Raw genomic sequence first — 25,407 nt, 5'->3', positions numbered from 1 at the left:
TGGTTATGGTACTGGGTTTGTAACCCCAAGATCGAGAGTTCAAATCTCACAACGGCAAACTATGAAACAATGTAACTTCATCTGAAACAGATGGAAACGGGTTTGTACTCGAAAGTGTTACAAAAGAAAGAGATGCTAAGCCACGAAAATCGCATAGCTTGGCCTAAGTAGCCAAGTGGTTATGGTACTGGGTTTGTAACCCCAAGATCAAGAGTTCAAATCTCACAATGGGAAACAATGTAACTTCATCTGAATAGGAACAGATGGAAACGGGTTTGTACTCGAAAGAGTTACTCTGCTATTGGGCTTGGCTTAAATAGCCAAGTGGTTATGGTACTGGGTTTGTAACCCCAAGAGCAAGAGTTCAAATCTCACAATGGCAAACAATGTAACTTCATCTGAATAGGAACAGATGGAAATGTGTTTGTGCTCAAAAGAGTTACTCTGCTATTGGGCTTGGCCTAAATAGCCAAGTGGTTATGGTACTGGGTTTGTAACCCCAAGATCAAGAGTTCAAATCTCACAATGGCAAACTATGGAACAATGTGACTTCATCTGAAACAGATGGAAACAGGTTTGTACTCGAAAGAGTATCAAGAGTTCAAATCTCACAATGGGAAACAATGTAACTTCATCTGAAATGACAGATGGAAACATGTTTGTACTCAAAAGAGTTACTCTGCTATTGGAGCCAAGTGGTTATGGTACTGGGTTTGTAACCCCAAGATTAAGAGTTCAAATCTCACAATGGCAAACTATGAAAAAATGTAACTTCATCTGAAACAGATGGAAACAGGTTTGTGGCTTAAATAGCCAAGTGGTTATGGTACTGGGTTTGTAACCCCAAGATCAAGAGTTCAAATCTCACAATGGCAAACTATGAAACAATGTAACTGAATAGGAACAGATGGAAACGTGTTTATGGGCTTGGCCTAAATAGCCAAGTGGTTATGGTACTGGGTTTGTAACCCCAAGATCAAGAGTTCAAATCTCACAATGGCAAACTATGAAACAATGTAACTTCATCTGAAACAGATGGAAACAGGTTTACTCAAAAGAGTATCAAGAGTTCAAACCTCACAATGGCAAGCTATGAAACAATGTAACTTCATCTGAATAGGAACAGATGGAAACCTGTTTGTACTCGAAAGAGTTACTCTGCTATTGGGCTTGGCTTAAATAGCCAAGTGGTTATGGTACTGGGTTTGTAAACCCAAGATCAAGAGTTCAAATCTCACAATGGCAAACTATGAAACAATGTAACTGAATAGGAACAGATGGAAACGTGTTTATACTCAAAAGAATTACTCTGCTATTGGGCTTGGCCTAAATAGCCAAGTGGTTATGGTACTGGGTTTGTAACCCCAAAATCGAGAGTTCAAATCTCACAATGGCAAACTATGAAACAATGTAACTTCATCTGAAACAGATGGAAACGGGTTTGTACTCGAAAGAGTTACTCTGCTATTGGGCGTGGCCTAAATAGCCAAGTGGTTATGGTACTGGGCTTGTAACCCCAAGATCAAGAGTTCAAATCTCACAATGGCAAACTATGAAACAATGTAACTTCATCTGAAACAGATGGAAATGGGTTTGTACTCGAAAGAGTTACTCTGCTATTGGGCTTGGCCTAAATAGCCAAGTGGTTATGGTACTGGGCTTGTAACCCCAAGATCAAGAGTTCAAATCTCACAATGGCAAACTATGAAACAATGTAACTTCATCTGAAACAGATGGAAATGGGTTTGTACTCGAAAGAGTTATTCTGCTATTGGAGCTGGGCCTAAGTAGCCAAGTGGTTATGGTACTGGGTTTGTAACCCCAAGATCAAGAGTTCAAATCTCACAATGGCAAACTATGAAACAATGTAATTTCATCTGAAACAGATGGAAACGGGTTTGTACTCAAAAGAGTTACTCTGCTATTGGGCTTGGCTTAAATAGCCAATTGGTTATGGTACTGCGTTTGTAGCACCAAGATCAAGAGTTCAAATCTCACAATGCAAACTATGAAACAATGTAACTTCATCTGAATAGGAACAGATGGAAATGTGTTTGTACTCGAAAGAGTTACTCTGCTATTGGAGCCAAGTGGTATGGTACTGGGTTTGTAACCCTAAGCTCAAGAGTTCAAATCTCACAATGGCAAACTATGAAACAATGTAATTTCATCTGGAAAAAAAAACAGATGGAAATGTGTTTGTACTTGAAAGAGTTACAGAGTACACTCCAAACTTTGCCTACGGCCATACTAGTCTGAAAACGCCTGATCTTGTCTGATCTCGGAAGCTAAGCAGACTCAGGCCTGGTTAGTACTTGGATGGGAGACTGCCTGGGAATACCAGGTGCAGTAGGGTGCGATACTGGTATAGTGGTGAGCATAGCTGCCTTTCAAACACTTGACCCGAGTTCGATTCCTGGCCATCGCAGTAGTGACTTATTTGCCTACGGCCATACTAGTCTGAAAAACGCCCGATCTCGTCTGATCTCGGAAGCTAAGCAGACTCAGGCCTGGTTAGTACTTGGATGGGAGACTGCCTGGCAATACCAGGTGCAGTAGGCTTTGTGCCTTCTTAGCACAGTAGGCAGTGTGTCAGTCTCATAATCTGAAGGTCCTGAGTTCAATCCTCAGAGAGGGCCAGGAGCTTTATGCTTGGCCTAAATAGCCAAGTGGTTATGGTACTGGGTTTATAACCCTAAGATCAAGAGTTCAAATCTCACAATGGCAAAATTAAAAAAGGCTTGGCCTAAATAGCCAAGTGGTTATGGTTCTGGGTTTGTAACCCCAAGATCGAGGGTTCAAATCTTACAACGGCAAACTATGAAGCTTGGCCTAAATAGCCAAGTGGTTATGGTACTGGGTTTGTAACCCCAAGATCAGTCTTGGCCTAACTAGCCAAGTGGTTATGGTACTGGGCTTGTAACCCCAAGATCAAGAGTTCAAATCTCACAATAACAAACTATGAAACAATGTAACTTCATCTGAAAAGCAACAGATGGAAATGTGTTTGTCCAGCTTGGCCTAAATAGCCAAGTGGTTATGGTATTGGGTTTGTAACCCCAAGATCAAGAGTTCAAATCTCACAATGGCGAACTATGAAACAATGTAACTTCATCTGAAACAGATGGAAATGGGTTTGTACTCGAAAGAGTTACTCTGCTATTGGGCTTGGCCTAAATAGCCAAGTGGTTATGGTACTGAGTTTGTAACCCCAAGATCAAAAGTTCAAATCTCACAATGGCAAACTATGAAACAATGTAACTTCATCTGAAACAGATGGAAATGGGTTTGTACTCGAAAGAGTTACTCTGCCATTGGGCTTGGCCTAAATAGCCAAGTGGTTATGGTACTGGGTTTGTAACCCCAAGATCAAAAGTTCAAATCTCACAATGGCAAACTATGAAACAATGTAACTTCATCTGAAACAGATGGAAACGTGTTTGTACTCGAAAGAGTTACACACCCAGGTCTCTCTGCTCCTGCAACCCCTTAGGGCTTGGCCTAAATAGCCAAGTGGTTATGGTACTGGGTTTGTAACCCCAAGATCAAGAGTTCAAATCTCACAATGGCAAACTATGAAACAATGTAAATTCATCTGAAACAGATGGAAATGGGTTTGTACTCGAAAGAGCTACTCTGCTATTGGGCTTGGCCTAAATAGCCAAGTGGTTATGGTACTGGGTTTGTAAACCCAAGATCAAGAGTTCAAATCTCACAATGGCAAACTATGAAACAATGTAACTGAATAGGAACAGATGGAAACGTGTTTATACTCAAAAGAATTACTCTGCTATTGGGCTTGGCCTAAATAGCCAAGTGGTTATGGTACTGGGTTTGTAACCCCAAAATCGAGAGTTCAAATCTCACAATGGCAAACTATGAAACAATGTAACTTCATCTGAAACAGATGGAAACGGGTTTGTACTCGAAAGAGTTACTCTGCTCTTGGGCTTGGCCTAAATAGCCAAGTGGTTATGGTACTGGGCTTGTAACCCCAAGATCAAGAGTTCAAATCTCACAATGGCAAACTATGAAACAATGTAACTTCATCTGAAACAGATGGAAATGGGTTTGTACTCGAAAGAGTTACTCTGCTATTGGGCTTGGCCTAAATAGCCAAGTGGTTATGGTATTGGGCTTGTAACCCCAAGATCAAGAGTTCAAATCTCACAATGGCAAACTATGAAACAATGTAACTTCATCTGAAACAGATGGAAATGGGTTTGTACTCGAAAGTGTTACTCTGCTATTGGAGCTGGGCCTAAGTAGCCAAGTGGTTATGGTACTGGGTTTGTAAACCCAAGATCAAGAGTTCAAATCTCACAATGGCAAACTATGAAACAATGTAACTTCATCTGAAACAGATGGAAACGGGTTTGTACTCGAAAGAGTTATAAAGAGTGTCTGTTATGGCACTGTAGAGCTTGGCCTAAATAGCCAAGTGGTTATGGTACTGGGTTTGTAAACCCAAGATCAAGAGTTCAAATCTCACAATGGCAAACTATGAAACAATGTAATTTCATCTGAAACAGATGGAAACGGGTTTGTACTCAAAAGAGTTACTCTGCTATTGGGCTTGGCTTAAATAGCCAATTGGTTATCGTACTGTGTTTGTAGCACCAAGATCAAGAGTTCAAATCTCACAATGCAAACTATGAAACAATGTAACTTCATCTGAATAGGAACAGATGGAAATGTGTTTGTACTCGAAAGAGTTACTCTGCTATTGGAGCCAAGTGGTATGGTACTGGGTTTGTAACCCTAAGCTCAAGAGTTCAAATCTCACAATGGCAAACTATGAAACAATGTAATTTCATCTGGAAAAAAAAACAGATGGAAATGTGTTTGTACTTGAATGAGTTACAGAGTACACTCCAAACTTTGCCTACGGCCATACTAGTCTGAAAACGCCTGATCTTGTCTGATCTCGGAAGCTAAGCAGACTCAGGCCTGGTTAGTACTTGGATGGGAGACTGCCTGGGAATACCAGGTGCAGTAGGGTGCGATACTGGTATAGTGGTGAGCATAGCTGCCTTTCAAACACTTGACCCGAGTTCGATTCCTGGCCATCGCAGTAGTGACTTATTTGCCTACGGCCATACTAGTCTGAAAAACGCCCGATCTCGTCTGATCTCGGAAGCTAAGCAGACTCAGGCCTGGTTAGTACTTGGATGGGAGACTGCCTGGCAATACCAGGTGCAGTAGGCTTTGTGCCTTCTTAGCACAGTAGGCAGTGTGTCAGTCTCATAATCTGAAGGTCCTGAGTTCAATCCTCAGAGAGGGCCAGGAGCTTTATGCTTGGCCTAAATAGCCAAGTGGTTATGGTACTGGGTTTATAACCCTAAGATCAAGAGTTCAAATCTCACAATGGCAAAATTAAAAAAGGCTTGGCCTAAATAGCCAAGTGGTTATGGTTCTGGGTTTGTAACCCCAAGATCGAGGGTTCAAATCTTACAACGGCAAACTATGAAGCTTGGCCTAAATAGCCAAGTGGTTATGGTACTGGGTTTGTAACCCCAAGATCAGTCTTGGCCTAAATAGCCAAGTGGTTATGGTACTGGGCTTGTAACCCCAAGATCAAGAGTTCAAATCTCACAATAACAAACTATGAAACAATGTAACTTCATCTGAAAAGCAACAGATGGAAATGTGTTTGTCCAGCTTGGCCTAAATAGCCAAGTGGTTATGGTATTGGGTTTGTAACCCCAAGATCAAGAGTTCAAATCTCACAATGGCGAACAATGTAACTTCATCTGAGACAGATGGAAACGGGTTTGTACTCGAAAGAGTTACTCTGCTATTGGGCTTGGCCTAAATAGCCAAGTGGTTATGGTACTGGGCTTGTAACCGCAAGATCAAGAGTTCAAATCTCACAATGGCAAACTATGAAACAATGTAACTTCATCTGAAACAGATGGAAATGGGTTTGTACTCGAAAGAGTTACTCTGCTATTGGGCTTGGCCTAAATAGCCAAGTGGTTATAGTACTGGGCTTGTAACCCCAAGATCAAGAGTTCAAATCTCACAATGGCAAACTATGAAACAATGTAACTTCATCTGAAACAGATGGAAATGGGTTTGTACTCGAAAGAGTTACTCTGCTTTTGGAGCTGGGCCTAAGTAGCCAAGTGGTTATGGTACTGGGTTTGTAAACACAAGATCAAGAGTTCAAATCTCACAATGGCAAACTATGAAACAACGTAACTTCATCTGAAACAGATGGAAATGGGTTTGTACTCGAAAGAGTTATAAAGAGTGTCTGTTATGGCACTGTAGAGCTTGGCCTAAATAGCCAAGTGGTTATGGTACTGGGTTTGTAACCCCAAGATCAAGAGTTCAAATCTCACAATGGCAAACAATGTAACTTCATCTGAAACAGATGGAAACGTGTTTGTACTCGAAAGAGTTACTCTGCTATTGGAGCTGGGCCTAAGTAGCCAAGTGGTTATGGTACTGGGTTTGTAACCCCAAGATCGAAGAGTTCAAATCTCACAGTGGTAAATTATGCTTGGCCTAAATGGCTAAGTGGTTATGGTACTGGGTTTGTAACCCCAAGATCAAGAGTTCAAATCTCTCAATGGCAAACTATGAAACAATGTAACTTCATCTGAAACAGATGGAAATGGGTTTGTACTCGAAAGAGTTATAAAGAGTGTCTGTTATGGCACTGTAGAGCTTGGCCTAAATAGCCAAGTGGTTATGGTACTGGGTTTGTAACCCCAAGATCAAGAGTTCAAATCTCACAATGGCAAACAATGTAACTTCATCTGAAACAGATGGAAACGTGTTTGTACTCGAAAGAGTTACTCTGCTATTGGAGCTGGGCCTAAGTAGCCAAGTGGTTATGGTACTGGGTTTGTAACCCCAAGATCGAAGAGTTCAAATCTCACAATGGCAAACTATGAAACAATGTAATTTCATCTGAAACAGATGGAAATGGGTTTGTACTTGAAAGAGTTACTCTGCTATTGGAGCTGGGCCTAAGTAGCCAAGTGGTTATGGTACTGGGTTTGTAACCACAAGATCAAGAGTTCAAATCTCACAATGGCAAACTATGAAACAATGTAACTTCATCTGAAACAGATGGAAACGGGTTTGTACTTGAAAGAGTTACTCTGCTATTGGAGCTGGGCCTAAGTAGCCAAGTGGTTATGGTACTGGGTTTGTAACCCCAAGATCAAGAGTTCAAATCTCACAATGGCAAACTATGAAACAACGTAACTTCATCTGAAACAGATGGAAACGGGTTTGTACCCGAATGAGTTATAAAGAGTGTCTGTTATGGCACTGTAGAGCTTGGCCTAAATAGCCAAGTGATTATGGTACTGGGTTTGTAACCCCAAGATCAAAAGTTCAAATCTCACAATGGCAAACTATGAAACAATGTAACTTCATTTGAAACAGATGGAAACGTGTTTGTAATCGAAAGAGTTACACACCCAGGTCTCTCTGCTCCTGCAACCCCTTAGGGCTTGGCCTAAATAGCCAAGTGGTTATGGTACTGGGTTTGTAACCCCAAGATCAAGAGTTCAAATCTCACAATGGCAAACTATGAAAAAATGTAACTTCATCTGAAACAGATGGAAATGGGTTTGTACTCGAAAGAGTTACTCTGCTATTGGGCTTGGCCTAAATAGCCAAGTGGTTATGGTACTGGGCTTGTAACCCCAAGATCAAGAGTTCAAATCTCACAATGGCAAACTATGAAACAATGTAACTTCATCTGAAACAGATGGAAATGGGTTTGTACTCGAAAGTGTTACTCTGCTATTGGAGCTGGGCCTAAGTAGCCAAGTGGTTATGGTACTGGGTTTGTAACCCCAAGATCAAGAGTTCAAATCTCACAATGGCAAACTATGAAACAACGTAACTTCATCTGAAACAGATGGAAACGGGTTTGTACTCGAAAGAGTTATAAAGAGTGTCTGTTATGGCACTGTAGAGCTTGGCCGAAATAGCCAAGTGGTTATGGTACTGGGTTTGTAACCCCAAGATCAAAAGTTCAAATCTCACAATGGCAAACTATGAAACAATGTAACTTCATCTGAAACAGATGGAAACGTGTTTGTACTCGAAAGAGTTACACACCCAGGTCTCTCTGCTCCTGCAACCCCTTAGGGCTTGGCCTAAATAGCCAAGTGGTTATGGTACTGGGTTTGTAACCCCAAGATCAAGAGTTCAAATCTCACAATGGCAAACTATGAAACAATGTAAATTCATCTGAAACAGATGGAAATGGGTTTGTACTCGAAAGAGTTACTCTGCTATTGGGCTTGGCCTAAATAGCCAAGTGGTTATGGTACTGGGTTTGTAACCCCAAAATCGAGAGTTCAAATCTCACAATGGCAAAGTATGAAACAATGTAACTTCATCTGAAACAGATGGAAACGGGTTTGTACTCGAAAGAGTTACTCTGCTATTGGGCTTGGCCTAAATAGCCAAGTGGTTATGGTACTGGGCTTGTAACCCCAAGATCAAGAGTTCAAATCTTACAATGGCAAACTATGAAACAATGTAACTTCATCTGAAACAGATGGAAATGGGTTTGTACTCGAAAGAGTTACTCTGCTATTGGGCTTGGCCTAAATAGCCAAGTGGTTATGGTACTGGGCTTGTAACCCCAAGATCAAGAGTTCAAATCTCACAATGGCAAACTATGAAACAATGTAACTTCATCTGAAACAGATGGAAATGGGTTTGTACTCGAAAGAGTTACTCTGCTATTGGAGCTGGGCCTAAGTAGCCAAGTGGTTATGGTACTGGGTTTGTAACCCCAAGATCAAGAGTTCAAATCTCACAATGGCAAACTATGAAACAACGTAACTTCATCTGAAACAGATGGAAACGGGTTTGTACTCGAAAGAGTTATAAAGAGTGTCTGTTATGGCACTGTAGAGCTTGGCCTAAATAGCCAAGTGGTTATGGTACTGGGTTTGTAACCCCAAGATCAAGAGTTCAAATCTCACAATGGCAAATAATGTAACTTCATCTGAAACAGATGGACACGTGTTTGTACTCGAAAGAGTTACTCTGCTATTGGAGCTGGGCCTAAGTAGCCAAGTGGTTATGGTACTGGGTTTGTAACCCCAAGATCAAGAGTTCAAATCTCACAATGGCAAACTATGAAACAATGTAACTTCATCTGAAACAGATGGAAATATGTTTATATTTGCCTACGGCCATACTAGTCTGAAAACGCCCGATCTCGTCTGATCTCGGAAGCTAAGCAGACTCAGGCCTGGTTAGTACTTGGATGGGAGACTGCCTGGCAATACCAGGTGCAGTAGGCTTTGTGCCTTCTTAGCACAGTAGGCAGTGTGTCAGTCTCATAATCTGAAGGTCCTGAGTTCAATCCTCAGAGAGGGCCAGGAGCTTTATGCTTGGCCTAAATAGCCAAGTGGTTATGATACTGGGTTTATAACCCTAAGATCAAGAGTTCAAATCTCACAATGGCAAAATTATAAAAGGCTTGGCCTAAATAGCCAAGTGGTTATGGTTCTGGGTTTGTAACCCCAAGATCGAGGGTTCAAATCTTACAACGGCAAACTATGAAGCTTGGCCTAAATAGCCAAGTGGTTATGGTACTGGGTTTGAAACCCCAAGATCAGTCTTGGCCTAAATAGCCAAGTGGTTATGGTACTGGGCTTGTAACCCCAAGATCAAGAGTTCAAATCTCACAATAACAAACTATGAAACAATGTAACTTCATCTGAATAGCAACAGATGGATATGTGTTTGTCCAGCTTGGCCTAAATAGCCAAGTGGTTATGGTATTGGGTTTGTAACCCCAAGATCAAGAGTTCAAATCTCACAATGGCGAACAATGTAACTTCATCTGAAACAGATGGAAACGGGTTTGTACTCGAAAGAGTTACTCTGCTATTGGGCTTGGCCTAAATAGCCAAGTGGTTATGGTACTGGGCTTGTAACCCCAAGATCAAGAGTTCAAATCTCACAATGGCAAACTATGAAACAATGTAACTTCATCTGAAACAGATGGAAATGGGTTTGTACTCGAAAGAGTTACTCTGCTATTGGGCTTGGCCTAAATAGCCAAGTGGTTATGGTACTGGGCTTGTAACCCCAAGATCAAGAGTTCAAATCTCACAATGGCAAACTATGAAACAATGTAACTTCATCTGAAACAGATGGAAATGGGTTTGTACTCGAAAGAGTTACTCTGCTATTGGAGCTGGGCCTAAGTAGCCAAGTGGTTATGGTACTGGGTTTGTAACCCCAAGATCAAGAGTTCAAATCTCACAATGGCAAACTATGAAACAACGTAACTTCATCTGAAAAAGATGGAAACGGGTTTGTACTCGAAAGAGTTATAAAGAGTGTCTGTTATGGCACTGTAGAGCTTGGCCTAAATAGCCAAGTGGTTATGGTACTGGGTTTGTAACCCCAAGATCAAGAGTTCAAATCTCACAATGGCAAACAATGTAACTTCATCTGAAACAGATGGAAACGTGTTTGTACTCGAAAGAGTTACTCTGCTATTGGAGCTGGGCCTAAGTAGCCAAGTGGTTATGGTACTGAGTTTGTAACCCCAAGATCGAAGAGTTCAAATCTCACAGTGGTAAATTATGCTTGGCCTAAATGGCCAAGTGGTTAGGGTACTGGGTTTGTAACCCCAGGATCAAGAGTTCAAATCTCTCAATGGCAAACTATGAAACAATGTAACTTCATCTGAAACAGATGGAAACGGGTTTGTACTCGAAAGAGTTACTCTGCTATTGGAGCTGGGCCTAAGTAGCCAAGTGGTTATGGTACTGGGTTTGTAACCCCAAGATCGAAGAGTTCAAATCTCACAATGGCAAACTATGAAACAATGTAATTTCATCTGAAACAGATGGAAATGGGTTTGTACTTGAAAGAGTTACTCTGCTATTGGAGCTGGGCCTAAGTAGCCAAGTGGTTATGGTACTGGATTTGTAACCCCAAGATCAAGAGTTCAAATCTCACAATGGCAAACTATGAAACAATGTAACTTCATCTGAAACAGATGGAAACGGGTTTGTACTCGAAAGAGTTACTCTGCTATTGGAGCTGGGCCTAAGTAGCCAAGTGGTTATGGTACTGGGTTTGTAACCCCAAGATCAAGAGTTCAAATCTCACAATGGCAAACTATGAAACAATGTAACTTCATCTGAAACAGATGGAAACGTGTTTGTACTCAAAAGAGTTACTCTGCTATTGGAGCTGGGCCTAAGTAGCCAAGTGGTTATGGTACTGGGTTTGTAACCCCAAGATCAAGAGTTCAAATCTCACAATGGCAAACTTTTGGCTTGGCCTAAGTAGCCAAGTGGTTATGGTACTGGGTTTATAACCCCAAGATCAAGAGTTCAAATCTCACAATGGGAAACAATGTAACTTCATCTGAAATGACAGATGGAAACATGTGTGTACTCAAAAGAGTTACTCTGCTATTGGGCTTGGCCTAAATAGCCAAGTGGTTATGGTACTGGGTTTGTAACCCCAAGATCAAGACTTCAAATCTCACAATGGCAAACGTTTGGCTTGGCCTATGTAGCCAAGTGGTTATGGTACTGGGTTTATAACCCCAAGATCAAGAGTTCAAATCTCACAATGGGAAACAATGTAACTTCATCTGAAATGACAGATGGAAACATGTGTGTACTCAAAAGAGTTACTCTGCTATTGGGCTTGGCCTAAATAGCCAAGTGGTTATGGTACTGGGTATGTAACCCCAAGATCAAGAGTTCAAATCTCACAATGGCAAACTATGAAACAATGTAACTTCATCTGAAACAGATGGAAATGGGTTTGTACTCAAAAGAGTTACTCAGCTATTGGAGCTGGGCCTAAGTAGCCAAGTGGTTATGGTACTGGGTTTGTAACCCCAAGATCAAGAGTTCAAATCTCACAATGGCAAACAATGTAACTTCATCTGAATAGGAACAGATGGAAATGTGTTTGTGCTCAAAAGAGTTACTCTGCTATTGGGCTTGGCCTAAATAGCTAAGTGGTTATGGTACTGGGTTTGTAACCCCAAGATCAATAGCTTGGCCTAAATAGCCAAGTGGTTATGGTACTGGGTTTGTAACCCCAAGATCAAGAGTTCAAATCTCACAATGGCAAACTATGAAACAACGTAACTTCATCTGAAACAGATGGAAACGCGTTTGTACTCGAAAGAGTTACACACCCAGGTCTCTCTGCTCCTGCAACCCCATAGGGATTGGCCTAAATAGCCAAGTGGTTATGGTACTGGGTTTGTAACCCCAAGATCAAGAGTTCAAATCTCACAATGGCAAACTATGAAACAATGTAAATACATCTGAAACAGATGGAAATGGGTTTGTACTCGAAATAGCTACTCCGCTATTGGGCTTGGCCTAAATAGCCAAGTGGTTATGGTACTGGGTTTGTAAACCCAAGATCAAGAGTTCAAATCTCGCAATGGCAAACTATGAAACAATGTAACTGAATAGGAACAGATGGAAATGGGTTTGTACTCGAAAGAGTTACTCTGCTATTGGGCTTGGCCTAAATAGCCAAGTGGTTATGGTACTGGGCTTGTAACCCCAAGATCAAGAGTTCACATCTCACAATGGCAAACTATGAAACAATGTAACTTCATCTGAAACAGATGGAAATGGGTTTGTACTCGAAAGTGTTACTCTGCTATTGGAGCTGGGCCTAAGTAGCCAAGTGGTTATGGTACTGGGTTTGTAACCCCAAGATCAAGAGTTCAAATCTCACAATGGCAAACTATGAAACAACGTAACTTCATCTGAAACAGATGGAAACGGGTTCGTACTCGAAAGATTTATAAAGAGTGTCTGTTATGGCACTGTAGAGCTTGGCCTAAATAGCCAAGTGGTTATGGTACTGGGTTTGTAACCCCAAGATCAAAAGTTCAAATCTCACAATGGCAAACTATGAAACAATGTAACTTCATCTGAAACAGATGGAAACGTGTTTGTACTCGAAAGAGTTACACACCCAGGTCTCTCTGCTCCTGCAACCCCTTAGGGCTTGGCCTAAATAGCCAAGTGGTTATGGTACTGGGTTTGTAACCCCAAGATCAAGAGTTCAAATCTCACAATGGCAAACTATGAAACAATGTAAATTCATCTGAAACAGATGGAAATGGGTTTGTACTCGAAAGAGTTACTCTGCTATTGGGCTTGGCCTAAATAGCCAAGTGGTTATGGTACTGGGTTTGTAACCCCAAGATCAAGAGTTCAAATCTCTCAATGGCAAACTATGAAACAATGTAACTTCATCTGAAACAGATGGAAACGGGTTTGTACTCGAAAGAGTTACTCTGCTATTGGGCTTGGCCTAAATGGCCAAGTGGTTATGGTACTGGGCTTGTAACCCCAAGATCAAGAGTTCAAATCTCACAATGGCAAACTATGAAACAATGTAACTTCATCTGAAACAGATGGAAATGGGTCTGTACTCGAAAGAGTTACTCTGCTATTGGAGCTGGGCCTAAGTAGCCAAGTGGTTATGGTACTGGGTTTGTAACCCCAAGATCAAGAGTTCAAATCTCACAATGGCAAACTATGAAACAACGTAACTTCATCTGAAACAGATGGAAACGGGTTTGTACTCGAAAGAGTTATAAAGAGTGTCTGTTATGGCACTGTAGAGCTTGGCCTAAATAGCCAAGTGGTTATGGTACTGGGTTTGTAACCCCAAGATCAAGAGTTCAAATCTCACAATGGCAAATAATGTAACTTCATCTGAAACAGATGGACACGTGTTTGTACTCGAAAGAGTTACTCTGCTATTGGAGCTGGACCTAAGTAGCCAAGTGGTTATGGTACTGGGTTTGTAACCCCAAGATCAAGAGTTCAAATCTCACAATGGCAAACTATGAAACAATGTAACTTCATCTGAAACAGATGGAAATATGTTTGTATTTGCCTACGGCCATACTAGTCTGAAAACGCCCGATCTCGTCTGATCTCGGAAGCTAAGCAGACTCAGGCCTGGTTAGTACTTGGATGGGAGACTGCCTGGCCATACCAGGTGCAGTAGGCTTTGGGCTTCTTAGCACAGTAGGCAGTGTGTCAGTCTCATAATCTGAAGGTCCTGAGTTCAATCCTCAGAGAGGGCCAGGAGCTTTATGCTTGGCCTAAATAGCCAAGTGGTTATGGTACTGGGTTTATAACCCTAAGATCAAGAGTTCAAATCTCACAATGGCAAAATTATAAAAGGCTTGGCCTAAATAGCCAAGTGGTTATGGTTCTGGGTTTGTAACCCCAAGATCGAGGGTTCAAATCTCACAATGGCAAACTATGAAACAATGTAACTTCATCTGAAACAGATGGAAACAGGTTTGTACTCGAAAGAGTTACTCTGCTATTGGGCTTGGCCTAAATAGCCAAGTGGTTATGGTACTGGGTTGGTAAACCCAAGATCAAGAGTTCAAATCTCACAATGGCAAACTATGAAACAATGTAACTGAATAGGAACAGATGGAAACGTGTTTATACTCAAAAGAATTACTCTGCTATTGGGCTTGGCCTAAATAGCCAAGTGGTTATGGTGCTGGGTTTGTAACCCCAAAATCGAGAGTTCAAATCTCACAATGGCAAACTATGAAACAATGTAACTTCATCTGAAACAGATGGAAACGGGTTTGTACTCGAAAGAGTTACTCTGCCATTGGGCTTGGCCTAAATAGCCAAGTGGTTATGGTACTGGGCTTGTAACCCCAAAATCGAGAGTTCAAATCTCACAATGGCAAACTATGAAACAATGTAACTTCATCTGAAACAGATGGAAACGGGTTTGTACTCGAAAGAGTTACTCTGCTTTTGGGCTTGGCCTAAATAGCCAAGTGGTTATGGTACTGGGCTTGTAACCCCAAGATCAAGAGTTCAAATCTCACAATGGCAAACTATGAAACAATGTAACTTCATCTGAAACAGATGGAAATGGGTTTGTACTCGAAAGAGTTACTCTGCTATTGGAGCTGGGCCTAAGTAGCCAAGTGGTTATGGTACTGGGTTTGTAACCCCAAGATCAAGAGTTCAAATCTCACAATGGCAAACTATGAAACAACGTAACTTCATCTGAAACAGATGGAAACGGGTTTGTACTCGAAAGAGTTATAAAGAGTGTCTGTTATGGCACTGTAGAGCTTGGCCTAAATAGCCAAGTGGTTATGGTACTGGGTTTGTAACCCCAAGATCAAGAGTTCAAATCTCAAAATGGCAAACTATGAAACAATGTAACTTCATCTGAAACAGATGGAAACGTGTTTGTACTCGAAAGAGTTACACACCCAGGTCTCTCTGCTCCTGCAACCCCTTAGGGCTTGGCCTAAATAGCCAAGTGGTTATGGTACTGGGTTTGTAACCCCAAGATCAAGAGTTCAAATCTCACAATGGCAAACTATGAAACAATGTAAATTCATCTGAAACAGATGGAAATGGGTTTGTACTCGAAAGAGCTACTCTGCTATTGGGCTTGGCCTAAATAGCCAAGTGGTTATGGTACTGGGTTTGTAAACCCAAGATCAAGAGTTCAAATCTCACAATGGCAAACTATGAAACAATGTAACTGAATAAGAACAGATGGAAACGTGTTTATACTCAAAAGAATTACTCTGCTATTGGGCTTGGCCTAAATAGCCAAGTGGTTATGGTACTGGGTTTGTAACCGCAAAATCGAGAGTTCAAATCTCACAATGGCCAAGTATGAAACAATGTAACTTCATCTGAAACAGAGGGAAACGGGTTTGTACTCGAAAGAGTTACTCTGCTATTGGGCTTGGCCTAAATAGCCAAGTGGTTATGGTACTGGGCTTGTAACCCCAAGATCAAGAGTTCAAATCTCACAATGGCAAACTATGAAACAATGTAACTTCATCTGAAACAGATGGAAATGGGTTTGTACTCGAAAGAGTTACTCTGCTATTGGAGCTGGGCCTAAGTAGCCAAGTGGTTATGGTACTGGGTTTGTAACCCCAAGATCAAGAGTTGAAATCTCACAATGGCAAACTATGAAACAACGTAACTTCATCTGAAACAGATGGAAACGGGTTTGTACTCGAAAGAGTTATAAAGAGTGTCTGTTATGGCGCTGTAGAGCTTGGCCTAAATAGCCAAGTGGTTATGGTACTGGGTTTGTAACCCCAAGATCAAGAGTTCAAATCTCACAATGGCAAATAATGTAACTTCATCTGAAACAGATGGAAACGTGTTTGTACTCGAAAGAGTTACTCTGCTATTGGAGCTGGGCCTAAGTAGCCAAGTGGTTATGGTACTGGGTTTGTAACCCCAAGATCAAGAGTTCAAATCTCACAATGGCAAACTATGAAACAATGTAACTTCATCTGAAACAGATGGAAATATGTTTGTATTTGCCTACGGCCATACTAGTCTGAAAACGCCCGATCTCGTCTGATCTCGGAAGCTAAGCAGACTCAGGCCTGGTTAGTACTTGGATGGGAGACTGCCTGGCAATACCAGGTGCAGTAGGCTTTGTGCCTTCTTAGCACAGTAGGCAGTGTGTCAGTCTCATAATCTGAAGGTCCTGAGTTCAATCCTCAGAGAGGGCCAGGAGCTTTATGCTTGGCCTAAATAGCCAAGTGGTTATGGTACTGGGTTTATAACCCTAAGATCAAGAGTTCAAATCTCACAATGGCAAAATTATAAAAGGCTTGGCCTAAATAGCCAAGTGGTTATGGTTCTGGGTTTGTAACCCCAAGATCGAGGGTTCAAATCTTACAACGGCAAACTATGAAGCTTGGCCTAAATAGCCAAGTGGTTATGGTACTGGGTTTGTAACCCCAAGATCAGTCTTGGCCTAAATAGCCAAGTGGTTATGGTACTGGGCTTGTAACCCCAAGATCAAGAGTTCAAATCTCACAATAACAAACTATGAAACAATGTAACTTCATCTGAATAGCAACAGATGGAAATGTGTTTGTCCAGCTTGGCCTAAATAGCCAAGTGGTTATGGTATTGGGTTTGTAACCCCAAGATCAAGAGTTCAAATCTCACAATGGCGAACAATGTAACTTCATCTGAAACAGATGGAAACGGGTTTGTACTCGAAAGAGTTACTCTGCTATTGGGCTTGGCCTAAATAGCCAAGTGGTTATGGTTCTGGGCTTGTAACCCCAAGATCAAGAGTTCAAATCTCACAATGGCAAACTATGAAACAATGTAACTTCATCTGAAACAGATGGAAATGGGTTTGTACTCGAAAGAGTTACTCTGCTATTGGGCTTGGCCTAAATAGCCGAGTGGTTATGGTACTGGGCTTGTAACCCCAAGATCAAGAGTTCAAATCTCACAATGGCAAACTATGAAACAATGTAACTTCATCTGAAACAGATTTAAATGGGTTTGTACTCGAAAGAGTTACTCTGCTATTGGAGCTGGGCCTAAGTAGCCAAGTGGTTATGCTACTGGGTTTGTAACCCCAAGATCAAGAGTTCAAATCTCACAATGGCAAACTATGAAACAACGTAACTTCATCTGAAACAGATGGAAACGGGTTTGTACTCGAAAGAGTTATAAAGAGTGTCTGTTATGGCACTGTAGAGCTTGGCCTAAATAGCCAAGTGGTTATGGTACTGGGTTTGTAACCCCAAGATCAAGAGTTCAAATCTCACAATGGCAAACAATGTAACTTCATCTGAAACAGATGGAAACGTGTTTGTACTCGAAAGAGTTACTCTGCTATTGGAGCTGGGCCTAAGTAGCCAAGTGGTTATGGTACTGGGTTTGTAACTCCAAGATCAAGAGTTCAAATCTCACAATGGCAAATAATGTAACTTCATCTGAAACAGATGGAAACGTGTTTGTACTCGAAAGAGTTACTCTGCTATTGGAGCTGGGCCTAAGTAGCCAAGTGGTTATGGTACTGGGTTTGTAACCCCAAGATCAAGAGTTCAAATCTCACAATGGCAAACTATGAAACAATGTAACTTCATCTGAAACAGATGGAAATATGTTTGTATTTGCCTACGGCCATACTAGTCTGAAAACGCCCGATCTCGTCTGATCTCGGAAGCTAAGCAGACTCAGGCCTGGTTAGTACTTGGATGGGAGACTGCCTGGCAATACCAGGTGCAGTAGGCTTTGTGCCTTCTTAGCACAGTAGGCAGTGTGTCAGTCTCATAATCTGAAGGTCCAGAGTTCAATCCTCAGAGAGGGCCAGGAGCTTTATGCTTGGCCTAAATAGCCAAGTGGTTATGGTACTGGGTTTATAACCCTAAGATCAAGAGTTCAAATCTCACAATGGCAAAATTATAAAAGGCTTGGCCTAAATAGCCAAGTGGTTATGGTTCTGGGTTTGTAACCCCAAGATCGAGGGTTCAAATCTTACAACGGCAAACTATGAAGCTTGGCCTAAATAGCCAAGTGGTTATGGTACTGGGTTTGTAACCCCAAGATCAGTCTTGGCCTAAATAGCCAAGTGGTTATGGTACTGGGCTTGTAACCCCAAGATCAAGAGTTCAAATCTCACAATAACAAACTATGAAACAATGTAACTTCATCTGAATGGCAACAGATGGAAATGTGTTTGTCCAGCTTGGCCTAAATAGCCAAGTGGTTATGGTTCTGGGCTTGTAACCCCAAGATCAAGAGTTCAAATCTCACAATGGCAAACTATGAAACAATGTAACTTCATCTGAAACAGATGGAAATGGGTTTGTACTCGAAAGAGTTACTCTGCTATTGGGCTTGGCCTAAATAGCCAAGTGGTTATGGTACTGGGCTTGTAACCCCAAGATCAAGAGTTCAAATCTCACAATGGCAAACTATGAAACAATGTAACTTCATCTGAAACAGATGGAAATGGGTTTGTACTCGAAAGAGTTACTCTGCTATTGGAGCTGGGCCTAAGTAGCCAAGTGGTTATGCTACTGGGTTTGTAACCCCAAGATCAAGAGTTGAAATCTCACAATGGCAAACTATGAAACAACGTAACTTCATCTGAAACAGATGGAAACGGGTTTGTACTCGAAAGTGTTATAAAGAGTGTCTGTTATGGCACTGTAGAGCTTGGCCTAAATAGCCAAGTGGTTATGGTACTGGGTTTGTAACCCCAAGATCAAGAGTTCAAATCTCACAATGGCAAACAATGTAACTTCATCTGAAACAGATGGAAACGTGTTTGTACTCGAAAGAGATACTCTGCTATTGGAGCTGGGCCTAAGTAGCCAAGTGGTTATGGTACTGGGTTTGTAACCCCAAGATCGAAGAGTTCAAATCTCACAGTGGTAAATTATGCTTGGCCTAAATGGCCAAGTGGTTATGGTACTGGGTTTGTAACCCCAAGATCAAGAGTTCAAATCTCTCAATGGCAAACTATGAAACAATGTAACTTCATCTGAAACAGATGGAAACGGGTTTGTACTCGAAAGAGTTACTCCGCTATTGGAGCTGGGCCTAAGTAGCCAAGTGGTTATGGTACTGGGTTTGTAACCCCAAGATCGAAGAGTTCAAATCTCACAATGGCAAACTATGAAACAATGTAACTTCATCTGAAACAGATGGAAATGGGTTTGTACTCGAAAGTGTTACTCTGCTATTGGAGCTGGGCCTAAGTAGCCAAGTGGTTATGGTACTGGGTTTGTAACCCCAAGATCAAGAGTTCAAATCTCACAATGGCAAACTATGAAACAACGTAACTTCATCTGAAACAGATGGAAACGGGTTTGTACTCGAAAGAGTTATAAAGAGTGTCTGTTATGGCACTGTAGAGCTTGGCCTAAATAGCCAAGTGATTATGGTACTGGGTTTGTAACCCCAAGATCAAAAGTTCAAATCTCACAATGGCAAACTATGAAACAATGTAACTTCATCTGAAACAGATGGAAACGGGTTTGTACTCGAAAGAGTTACACACCCAGGTCTCTCTGCTCCTGCAATCCCTTAGGGCTTGGCCTAAATAGCCAAGTGGTTATGGTACTGGGTTGGTAACCCCAAGATCAAGAGTTCAAATCTCACAATGGCAAACTATGAAACAATGTAAATTCATCTGAAACAGATGGAAATGGGTTTGTACTCGAAAGAGTTACTCTGCTATTTGGCTTGGCCTAAATAGCCAAGTGGTTATGGTACTGGGTTTGTAACCCCAAAATCGAGAGTTCAAATCTCACAATGGCAAACTATGAAACAATGTAAGTTCATCTGAAACAGATGGAAACGGGTTTGTACTCGAAAGAGTTACTCTGCTATTGGGCTTGGCCTAAATAGCCAAGTGGTTATGGTACTGGGCTTGTAACCCCAAATTCAAGAGTTCAAATCTCACAATGGCAAACTATGAAACAATGTAACTTCATCTGAAACAGATGGAAATGGGTTTGTACTCGAAAGAGTTACTCTGCTATTGGGCTTGGCCTAAATAGCCAAGTGGTTATGGTACTGGGCTTGTAACCCCAAGATCAAGAGTTCAAATCTCACAATGGCAAACTATGAAACAATGTAACTTCATCTGAAACAGATGGAAATGGGTTTGTACTCGAAAGAGTTACTCTGCTATTGGAGCTGGGCCTAAGTAGCCAAGTGGTTATGGTACTGGGTTTGTAACCCCAAGATCAAGAGTTGAAATCTCACAATGGCAAACTATGAAACAACGTAACTTCATCTGAAACAGATGGAAACGGGTTTGTACTCGAAAGAGTTACTCTGCTATTGGGCTTGGCCTAAATAGCCAAGTGGTTATGGTACTGGGTTTGTAACCCCAAGATCAAGAGTTCAAATCTCACAATGGCAAATAATGTAACTTCATCTGAAACAGATGGAAACGTGTTTGTACTCGAAAGAGTTACTCTGCTATTGGAGCTGGGCCTAAGTAGCCAAGTGGTTATGGTTCTGGGTTTGTAACCCCAAGATCAAGAGTTCAAATCTCACAATGGCAAACTATGAAACAATGTAACTTCATCTGAAACAGATGGAAATATGTTTGTATTTGCCTACGGCCATACTAGTCTGAAAACGCCCGATCTCGTCTGATCTCGGAAGCTAAGCAGACTCAGGCCTGGTTAGTACTTGGATGGGAGACTGCCTGGCAATACCAGGTGCAGTAGGCTTTGTGCCTTCTTAGCACAGTAGGCAGTGTGTCAGTCTCATAATCTGAAGGTCCTGAGTTCAATCCTCAGAGAGGGCCAGGAGCTTTATGCTTGGCCTAAATAGCCAAGTGGCTATGGTACTGGGTTTATAACCCTAAGATCAAGAGTTCAAATCTCACAATGGCAAAATTATAAAAGGCTTGGCCTAAATAGCCAAGTGGTTATGGTTCTGGGTTTGTAACCCCAAGATCGAGGGTTCAAATCTTACAACGGCAAACTATGAAGCTTGGCCTAAATAGCCAAGTGGTTATGGTACTGGGTTTGTAACCCCAAGATCAGTCTTGGCCTAAATAGCCAAGTGGTTATGGTACTGGGCTTGTAACCCCAAGACCAAGAGTTCAAATCTCACAATAACAAACTATGAAACAATGTAACTTCATCTGAATAGCAACAGATGGAAATGTGTTTGTCCAGCTTGGCCTAAATAGCCAAGTGGTTATGGTATTGGGTTTGTAACCCCAAGATCAAGAGTTCAAATCTCACAATGGCGAACAATGTAACTTCATCTGAAAAAGATGGAAACGGGTTTGTACTCGAAAGAGTTACTCTGCTATTGGGCTTGGCCTAAATAGCCAAGTGGTTATGGTACTGGGCTTGTAACCCCAAGATCAAGAGTTCAAATCTCACAATGGCAAACTATGAAACAATGTAACTTCATCTGAAACAGATGGAAATGGGTTTGTACTCGAAAGAGTTACTCTGCTATTAGGCTTGGCCTAAATAGCCAAGTGGTTATGGTACTGGGCTTGTAACCCCAAGATCAAGAGTTCAAATCTCACAATGGCAAACTATGAAACAATGTAACTTCATCTGAAACAGATGGAAATGGGTTTGTACTCGAAAGAGTTACTCTGCTATTGGAGCTGGGCCTAAGTAGCCAAGTGGTTATGGTACTGGGTTTGTAACCCCAAGATCAAGAGTTGAAATCTCACAATGGCAAACTATGAAACAACGTAACTTCATCTGAAACAGATGGAAACGGGTTTGTACTCGAAAGAGTTATAAAGAGTGTCTGTTATGGCACAGTAGAGCTTGGCCTAAATAGCCAAGTGGTTATGGTACTGGGTTTGTAACCCCAAGATCAAGAGTTCAAATCTCACAATGGCAAACAATGTAACTTCATCTGAAACAGATGGAAACGTGTTTGTACTCGAAAGAGTTACTCTGCTATTGGAGCTGGGCCTAAGTAGCCAAGTGGTTATGGTACTGGGTTTGTAACCCCAAGATCGAAGAGTTCAAATCTCACAGTGGTAAATTATGCTTGGCCTAAATGGCCAAGTGGTTATGGTACTGGGTTTGTAACCCCAAGATCAAGAGTTCAAATCTCTCAATGGCAAACTATGAAACAATGTAACTTCATCTGAAACAGATGGAAACGTGTTTGTACTCGAAAGAGTTACTCTGCTATTGGAGCTGGGCCTAAGTAGCCAAGTGGTTATGGTACTGGGTTTGTAACCCCAAGATCGAAGAGTTCAAATCTCACAATGGCAAACTATGAAACAATGTAATTTCATCTGAAACAGATGGAAATGGGTTTGTACTTGAAAGAGTTACTCTGCTATTGGAGCTGGGCCTAAGTAGCCAAGTGGTTATGGTACTGGGTTTGTAACCCCAAGATCAAGAGTTCAAATCTCACAATGGCAAACTATGAAACAATGTAACTTCATCTGAAACAGATGGAAATGGGTTTGTACTCGAAAGAGTTACTCTGCTATTGGGCTTGGCCTAAATAGCCAAGTGGTTATGGTACTGGGCTTGTAACCCCAAGATCAAGAGTTCAAATCTCACAATGGCAAACTATGAAACAATGTAACTTCATCTGAAACAGATGGAAATGGGTTTGTACTCGAAAGAGTTACTCTGCTATTGGGCTTGGCCTAAATAGCCAAGTGGTTATGGTACTGGGCTTGTAACCCCAAGATCAAGAGTTCAAATCTCACAATGGCAAACTATGAAACAACGTAACTTCATCTGAAACAGATGGAAATGGGTTTGTACTCGAAAGAGTTATAAAGAGTGTCTGTTATGGCACGGTAGAGCTTGGCCTAAATAGCCAAGTGGTTATGGTACTGGGTTTGTAACCCCAAGATCAAGAGTTCAAATCTCACAATGGCAAACAATGTAACTTCATCTGAAACAGATGGAAATGTGTTTGTACTCGAAAGAGTTACTCTGCTATTGGAGCTGGGCCTAAGTAGCCAAGTGGTTATGGTACTGGGTTTGTAACCCCAAGATCGAAGAGTTCAAATCTCACAGTGGTAAATTATGCTTGGCCTAAATGGCCAAGTGGTTATGGTACTGGGTTTGTAACCCCAAGATCAAGAGTTCAAATCTCTCAATGGCAAACTATGAAACAATGTAACTTCATCTGAAACAGATGGAAACGGGTTTGTACTCGAAAGAGTTACTCTGCTATTGGAGCTGGGCCTAAGTAGCCAAGTGGTTATGGTACTAGGTTTGTAACCCCAAGATCGAAGAGTTCAAATCTCACAATGGCAAACTATGAAACAATGTAACTTCATCTGAAACAGATGGAAATGGGTTTGTACTCGAAAGAGTTACTCTGCTATTGGAGCTGGGCCTAAGTAGCCAAGTGGTTATGGTACTGGGTTTGTAACCCCAAGATCAAGAGTTCAAATCTCACAATGGCAAACTATGAAACAACGTAACTTCATCTGAAACAGATGGAAACGGGTTTGTACTCGAAAGAGTTATAAAGAGTGTCTGTTATGGCACTGTAGAGCTTGGCCTAAATAGCCAAGTGATTATGGTACTGGGTTTGTAACCCCAAGATCAAAAGTTCAAATCTCACAATGGCAAACTATGAAACAATGTAACTTCATCTGAAACAGATGGAAACGTGTTTGTACTCGAAAGAGTTACACACCCAGGTCTCTCTGCTCCGGCAACCCCTTAGGGCTTGGCCTAAATAGCCAAGTGGTTATGGTACTGGGTTTGTAACCCCAAAATCGAGAGTTCAAATCTCACAATGGCAAACTATGAAACAATGTAACTTCATCTGAAACAGATGGAAACGGGTTTGTACTCGAAAGAGTTACTCTGCTATTGGGCTTGGCCTAAATAGCCAAGTGGTTATGGTACTGGGCTTGTAACCCCAAGATCAAGAGTTCAAACCTCACAATGGCAAACTATGAAACAATGTAACTTCATCTGAAACAGATGGAAATGGGTTTGTACTCGAAAGAGTTACTCTGCTATTGGGCTTGGCCTAAATAGCCAAGTGGTTATGGTACTGGGCTTGTAACCCCAAGATCAAGAGTTCAAATCTCACAATGGCAAACTATGAAACAATGTAACTTCATCTGAAACAGATGGAAATGGGTTTGTACTCGAAAGAGTTACTCTGCTATTGGAGCTGGGCCTAAGTAGCCAAGTGGTTATGGTACTGGGTTTGTAACCCCAAGATCAAGAGTTCAAATCTCACAATGGCAAACTATGAAACAACGTAACTTCATCTGAAACAGATGGAAACGGGTTTGTACTCGAAAGAGTTACTCTGCTATTGGGCTTGGCCTAAATAGCCAAGTGGTTATGGTACTGGGTTTGTAACCCCAAGATCAAGAGTTCAAATCTCACAATGGCAAATAATGTAACTTCATCTGAAACAGATGGAAACGTGTTTGTACTCGAAAGAGTTACTCTGCTATTGGAGCTGGGCCTAAGTAGCCAAGTGGTTATGGTTCTGGGTTTGTAACCCCAAGATCAAGAGTTCAAATCTCACAATGGCAAACTATGAAACAATGTAACTTCATCTGAAACAGATGGAAATATGTTTGTATTTGCCTACGGCCATACTAGTCTGAAAATGCCCGATCTCGTCTGATCTCGGAAGCTAAGCAGACTCAGGCCTGGTTAGTACTTGGATGGGAGACTGCCTGGCAATACCAGGTGCAGTAGGCTTTGTGCCTTCTTAGCACAGTAGGCAGTGTGTCAGTCTCATAATCTGAAGGTCCTGAGTTCAATCCTCAGAGAGGGCCAGGAGCTTTATGCTTGGCCTAAATAGCCAAGTGGCTATGGTACTGGGTTTATAACCCTAAGATCAAGAGTTCAAATCTCACAATGGCAAAATTATAAAAGGCTTGGCCTAAATAGCCAAGTGGTTATGGTTCTGGGTTTGTAACCCCAAGATCGAGGGTTCAAATCTTACAACGGCAAACTATGAAGCTTGGCCTAAATAGCCAAGTGGTTATGGTACTGGGTTTGTAACCCCAAGATCAGTCTTGGCCTAAATAGCCAAGTGGTTATGGTACTGGGCTTGTAACCCCAAGACCAAGAGTTCAAATCTCACAATAACAAACTATGAAACAATG

The 25,407-nt window shown here is 41.6% G+C and overlaps 18 non-coding genes across 18 annotated transcripts; all 18 read left to right on the top strand.

Moving 5' to 3' along the window:
* Positions 1-2,237: 2,237 nt before the first annotated feature.
* LOC121286114 lies at positions 2,238-2,356 on the top strand. Its single transcript, XR_005944890.1, has one exon. It is a non-coding gene; the product is annotated as a 5S ribosomal RNA (ribosomal RNA).
* An 86-nt stretch (positions 2,357-2,442) lies between these two features.
* On the top strand, positions 2,443-2,562 carry LOC121286171. Its single transcript, XR_005944900.1, has one exon. It is a non-coding gene; the product is annotated as a 5S ribosomal RNA (ribosomal RNA).
* Positions 2,563-2,566: 4 nt separating this feature from the next.
* Positions 2,567-2,639, top strand: trnam-cau. The gene has a single exon. It is a non-coding gene; the product is annotated as a tRNA-Met (tRNA).
* Positions 2,640-4,883: 2,244 nt separating this feature from the next.
* Positions 4,884-5,002, top strand: LOC121286106. Its single transcript, XR_005944889.1, has one exon. It is a non-coding gene; the product is annotated as a 5S ribosomal RNA (ribosomal RNA).
* Positions 5,003-5,088: 86 nt separating this feature from the next.
* LOC121286166 lies at positions 5,089-5,208 on the top strand. Its single transcript, XR_005944898.1, has one exon. It is a non-coding gene; the product is annotated as a 5S ribosomal RNA (ribosomal RNA).
* Positions 5,209-5,212: 4 nt separating this feature from the next.
* Positions 5,213-5,285, top strand: trnam-cau. The gene has a single exon. It is a non-coding gene; the product is annotated as a tRNA-Met (tRNA).
* A 3,886-nt stretch (positions 5,286-9,171) lies between these two features.
* On the top strand, positions 9,172-9,290 carry LOC121285969. The gene has a single exon (XR_005944858.1). It is a non-coding gene; the product is annotated as a 5S ribosomal RNA (ribosomal RNA).
* A 4-nt stretch (positions 9,291-9,294) lies between these two features.
* On the top strand, positions 9,295-9,367 carry trnam-cau. The gene has a single exon. It is a non-coding gene; the product is annotated as a tRNA-Met (tRNA).
* Positions 9,368-13,900: 4,533 nt separating this feature from the next.
* LOC121286152 lies at positions 13,901-14,019 on the top strand. Its single transcript, XR_005944895.1, has one exon. It is a non-coding gene; the product is annotated as a 5S ribosomal RNA (ribosomal RNA).
* A 3-nt stretch (positions 14,020-14,022) lies between these two features.
* trnam-cau lies at positions 14,023-14,096 on the top strand. The gene has a single exon. It is a non-coding gene; the product is annotated as a tRNA-Met (tRNA).
* A 2,254-nt stretch (positions 14,097-16,350) lies between these two features.
* LOC121285963 lies at positions 16,351-16,469 on the top strand. The gene has a single exon (XR_005944856.1). It is a non-coding gene; the product is annotated as a 5S ribosomal RNA (ribosomal RNA).
* A 4-nt stretch (positions 16,470-16,473) lies between these two features.
* trnam-cau lies at positions 16,474-16,546 on the top strand. Its single transcript has one exon. It is a non-coding gene; the product is annotated as a tRNA-Met (tRNA).
* Positions 16,547-17,958: 1,412 nt separating this feature from the next.
* Positions 17,959-18,077, top strand: LOC121285958. Its single transcript, XR_005944855.1, has one exon. It is a non-coding gene; the product is annotated as a 5S ribosomal RNA (ribosomal RNA).
* Positions 18,078-18,081: 4 nt separating this feature from the next.
* trnam-cau lies at positions 18,082-18,154 on the top strand. Its single transcript has one exon. It is a non-coding gene; the product is annotated as a tRNA-Met (tRNA).
* Positions 18,155-20,918: 2,764 nt separating this feature from the next.
* Positions 20,919-21,037, top strand: LOC121285918. The gene has a single exon (XR_005944834.1). It is a non-coding gene; the product is annotated as a 5S ribosomal RNA (ribosomal RNA).
* Positions 21,038-21,041: 4 nt separating this feature from the next.
* trnam-cau lies at positions 21,042-21,114 on the top strand. Its single transcript has one exon. It is a non-coding gene; the product is annotated as a tRNA-Met (tRNA).
* Positions 21,115-24,878: 3,764 nt separating this feature from the next.
* On the top strand, positions 24,879-24,997 carry LOC121286038. The gene has a single exon (XR_005944880.1). It is a non-coding gene; the product is annotated as a 5S ribosomal RNA (ribosomal RNA).
* Positions 24,998-25,001: 4 nt separating this feature from the next.
* trnam-cau lies at positions 25,002-25,074 on the top strand. Its single transcript has one exon. It is a non-coding gene; the product is annotated as a tRNA-Met (tRNA).
* The last annotated feature ends 333 nt before the right edge of the window (positions 25,075-25,407 follow it).

Source organism: Carcharodon carcharias, chromosome 1 (assembly GCF_017639515.1).
Source record: "Carcharodon carcharias isolate sCarCar2 chromosome 1, sCarCar2.pri, whole genome shotgun sequence".
Classification (NCBI taxonomy): Eukaryota; Metazoa; Chordata; class Chondrichthyes; order Lamniformes; family Lamnidae; genus Carcharodon; species Carcharodon carcharias.
This window is presented reverse-complemented; position numbering and strand designations above follow the sequence as displayed.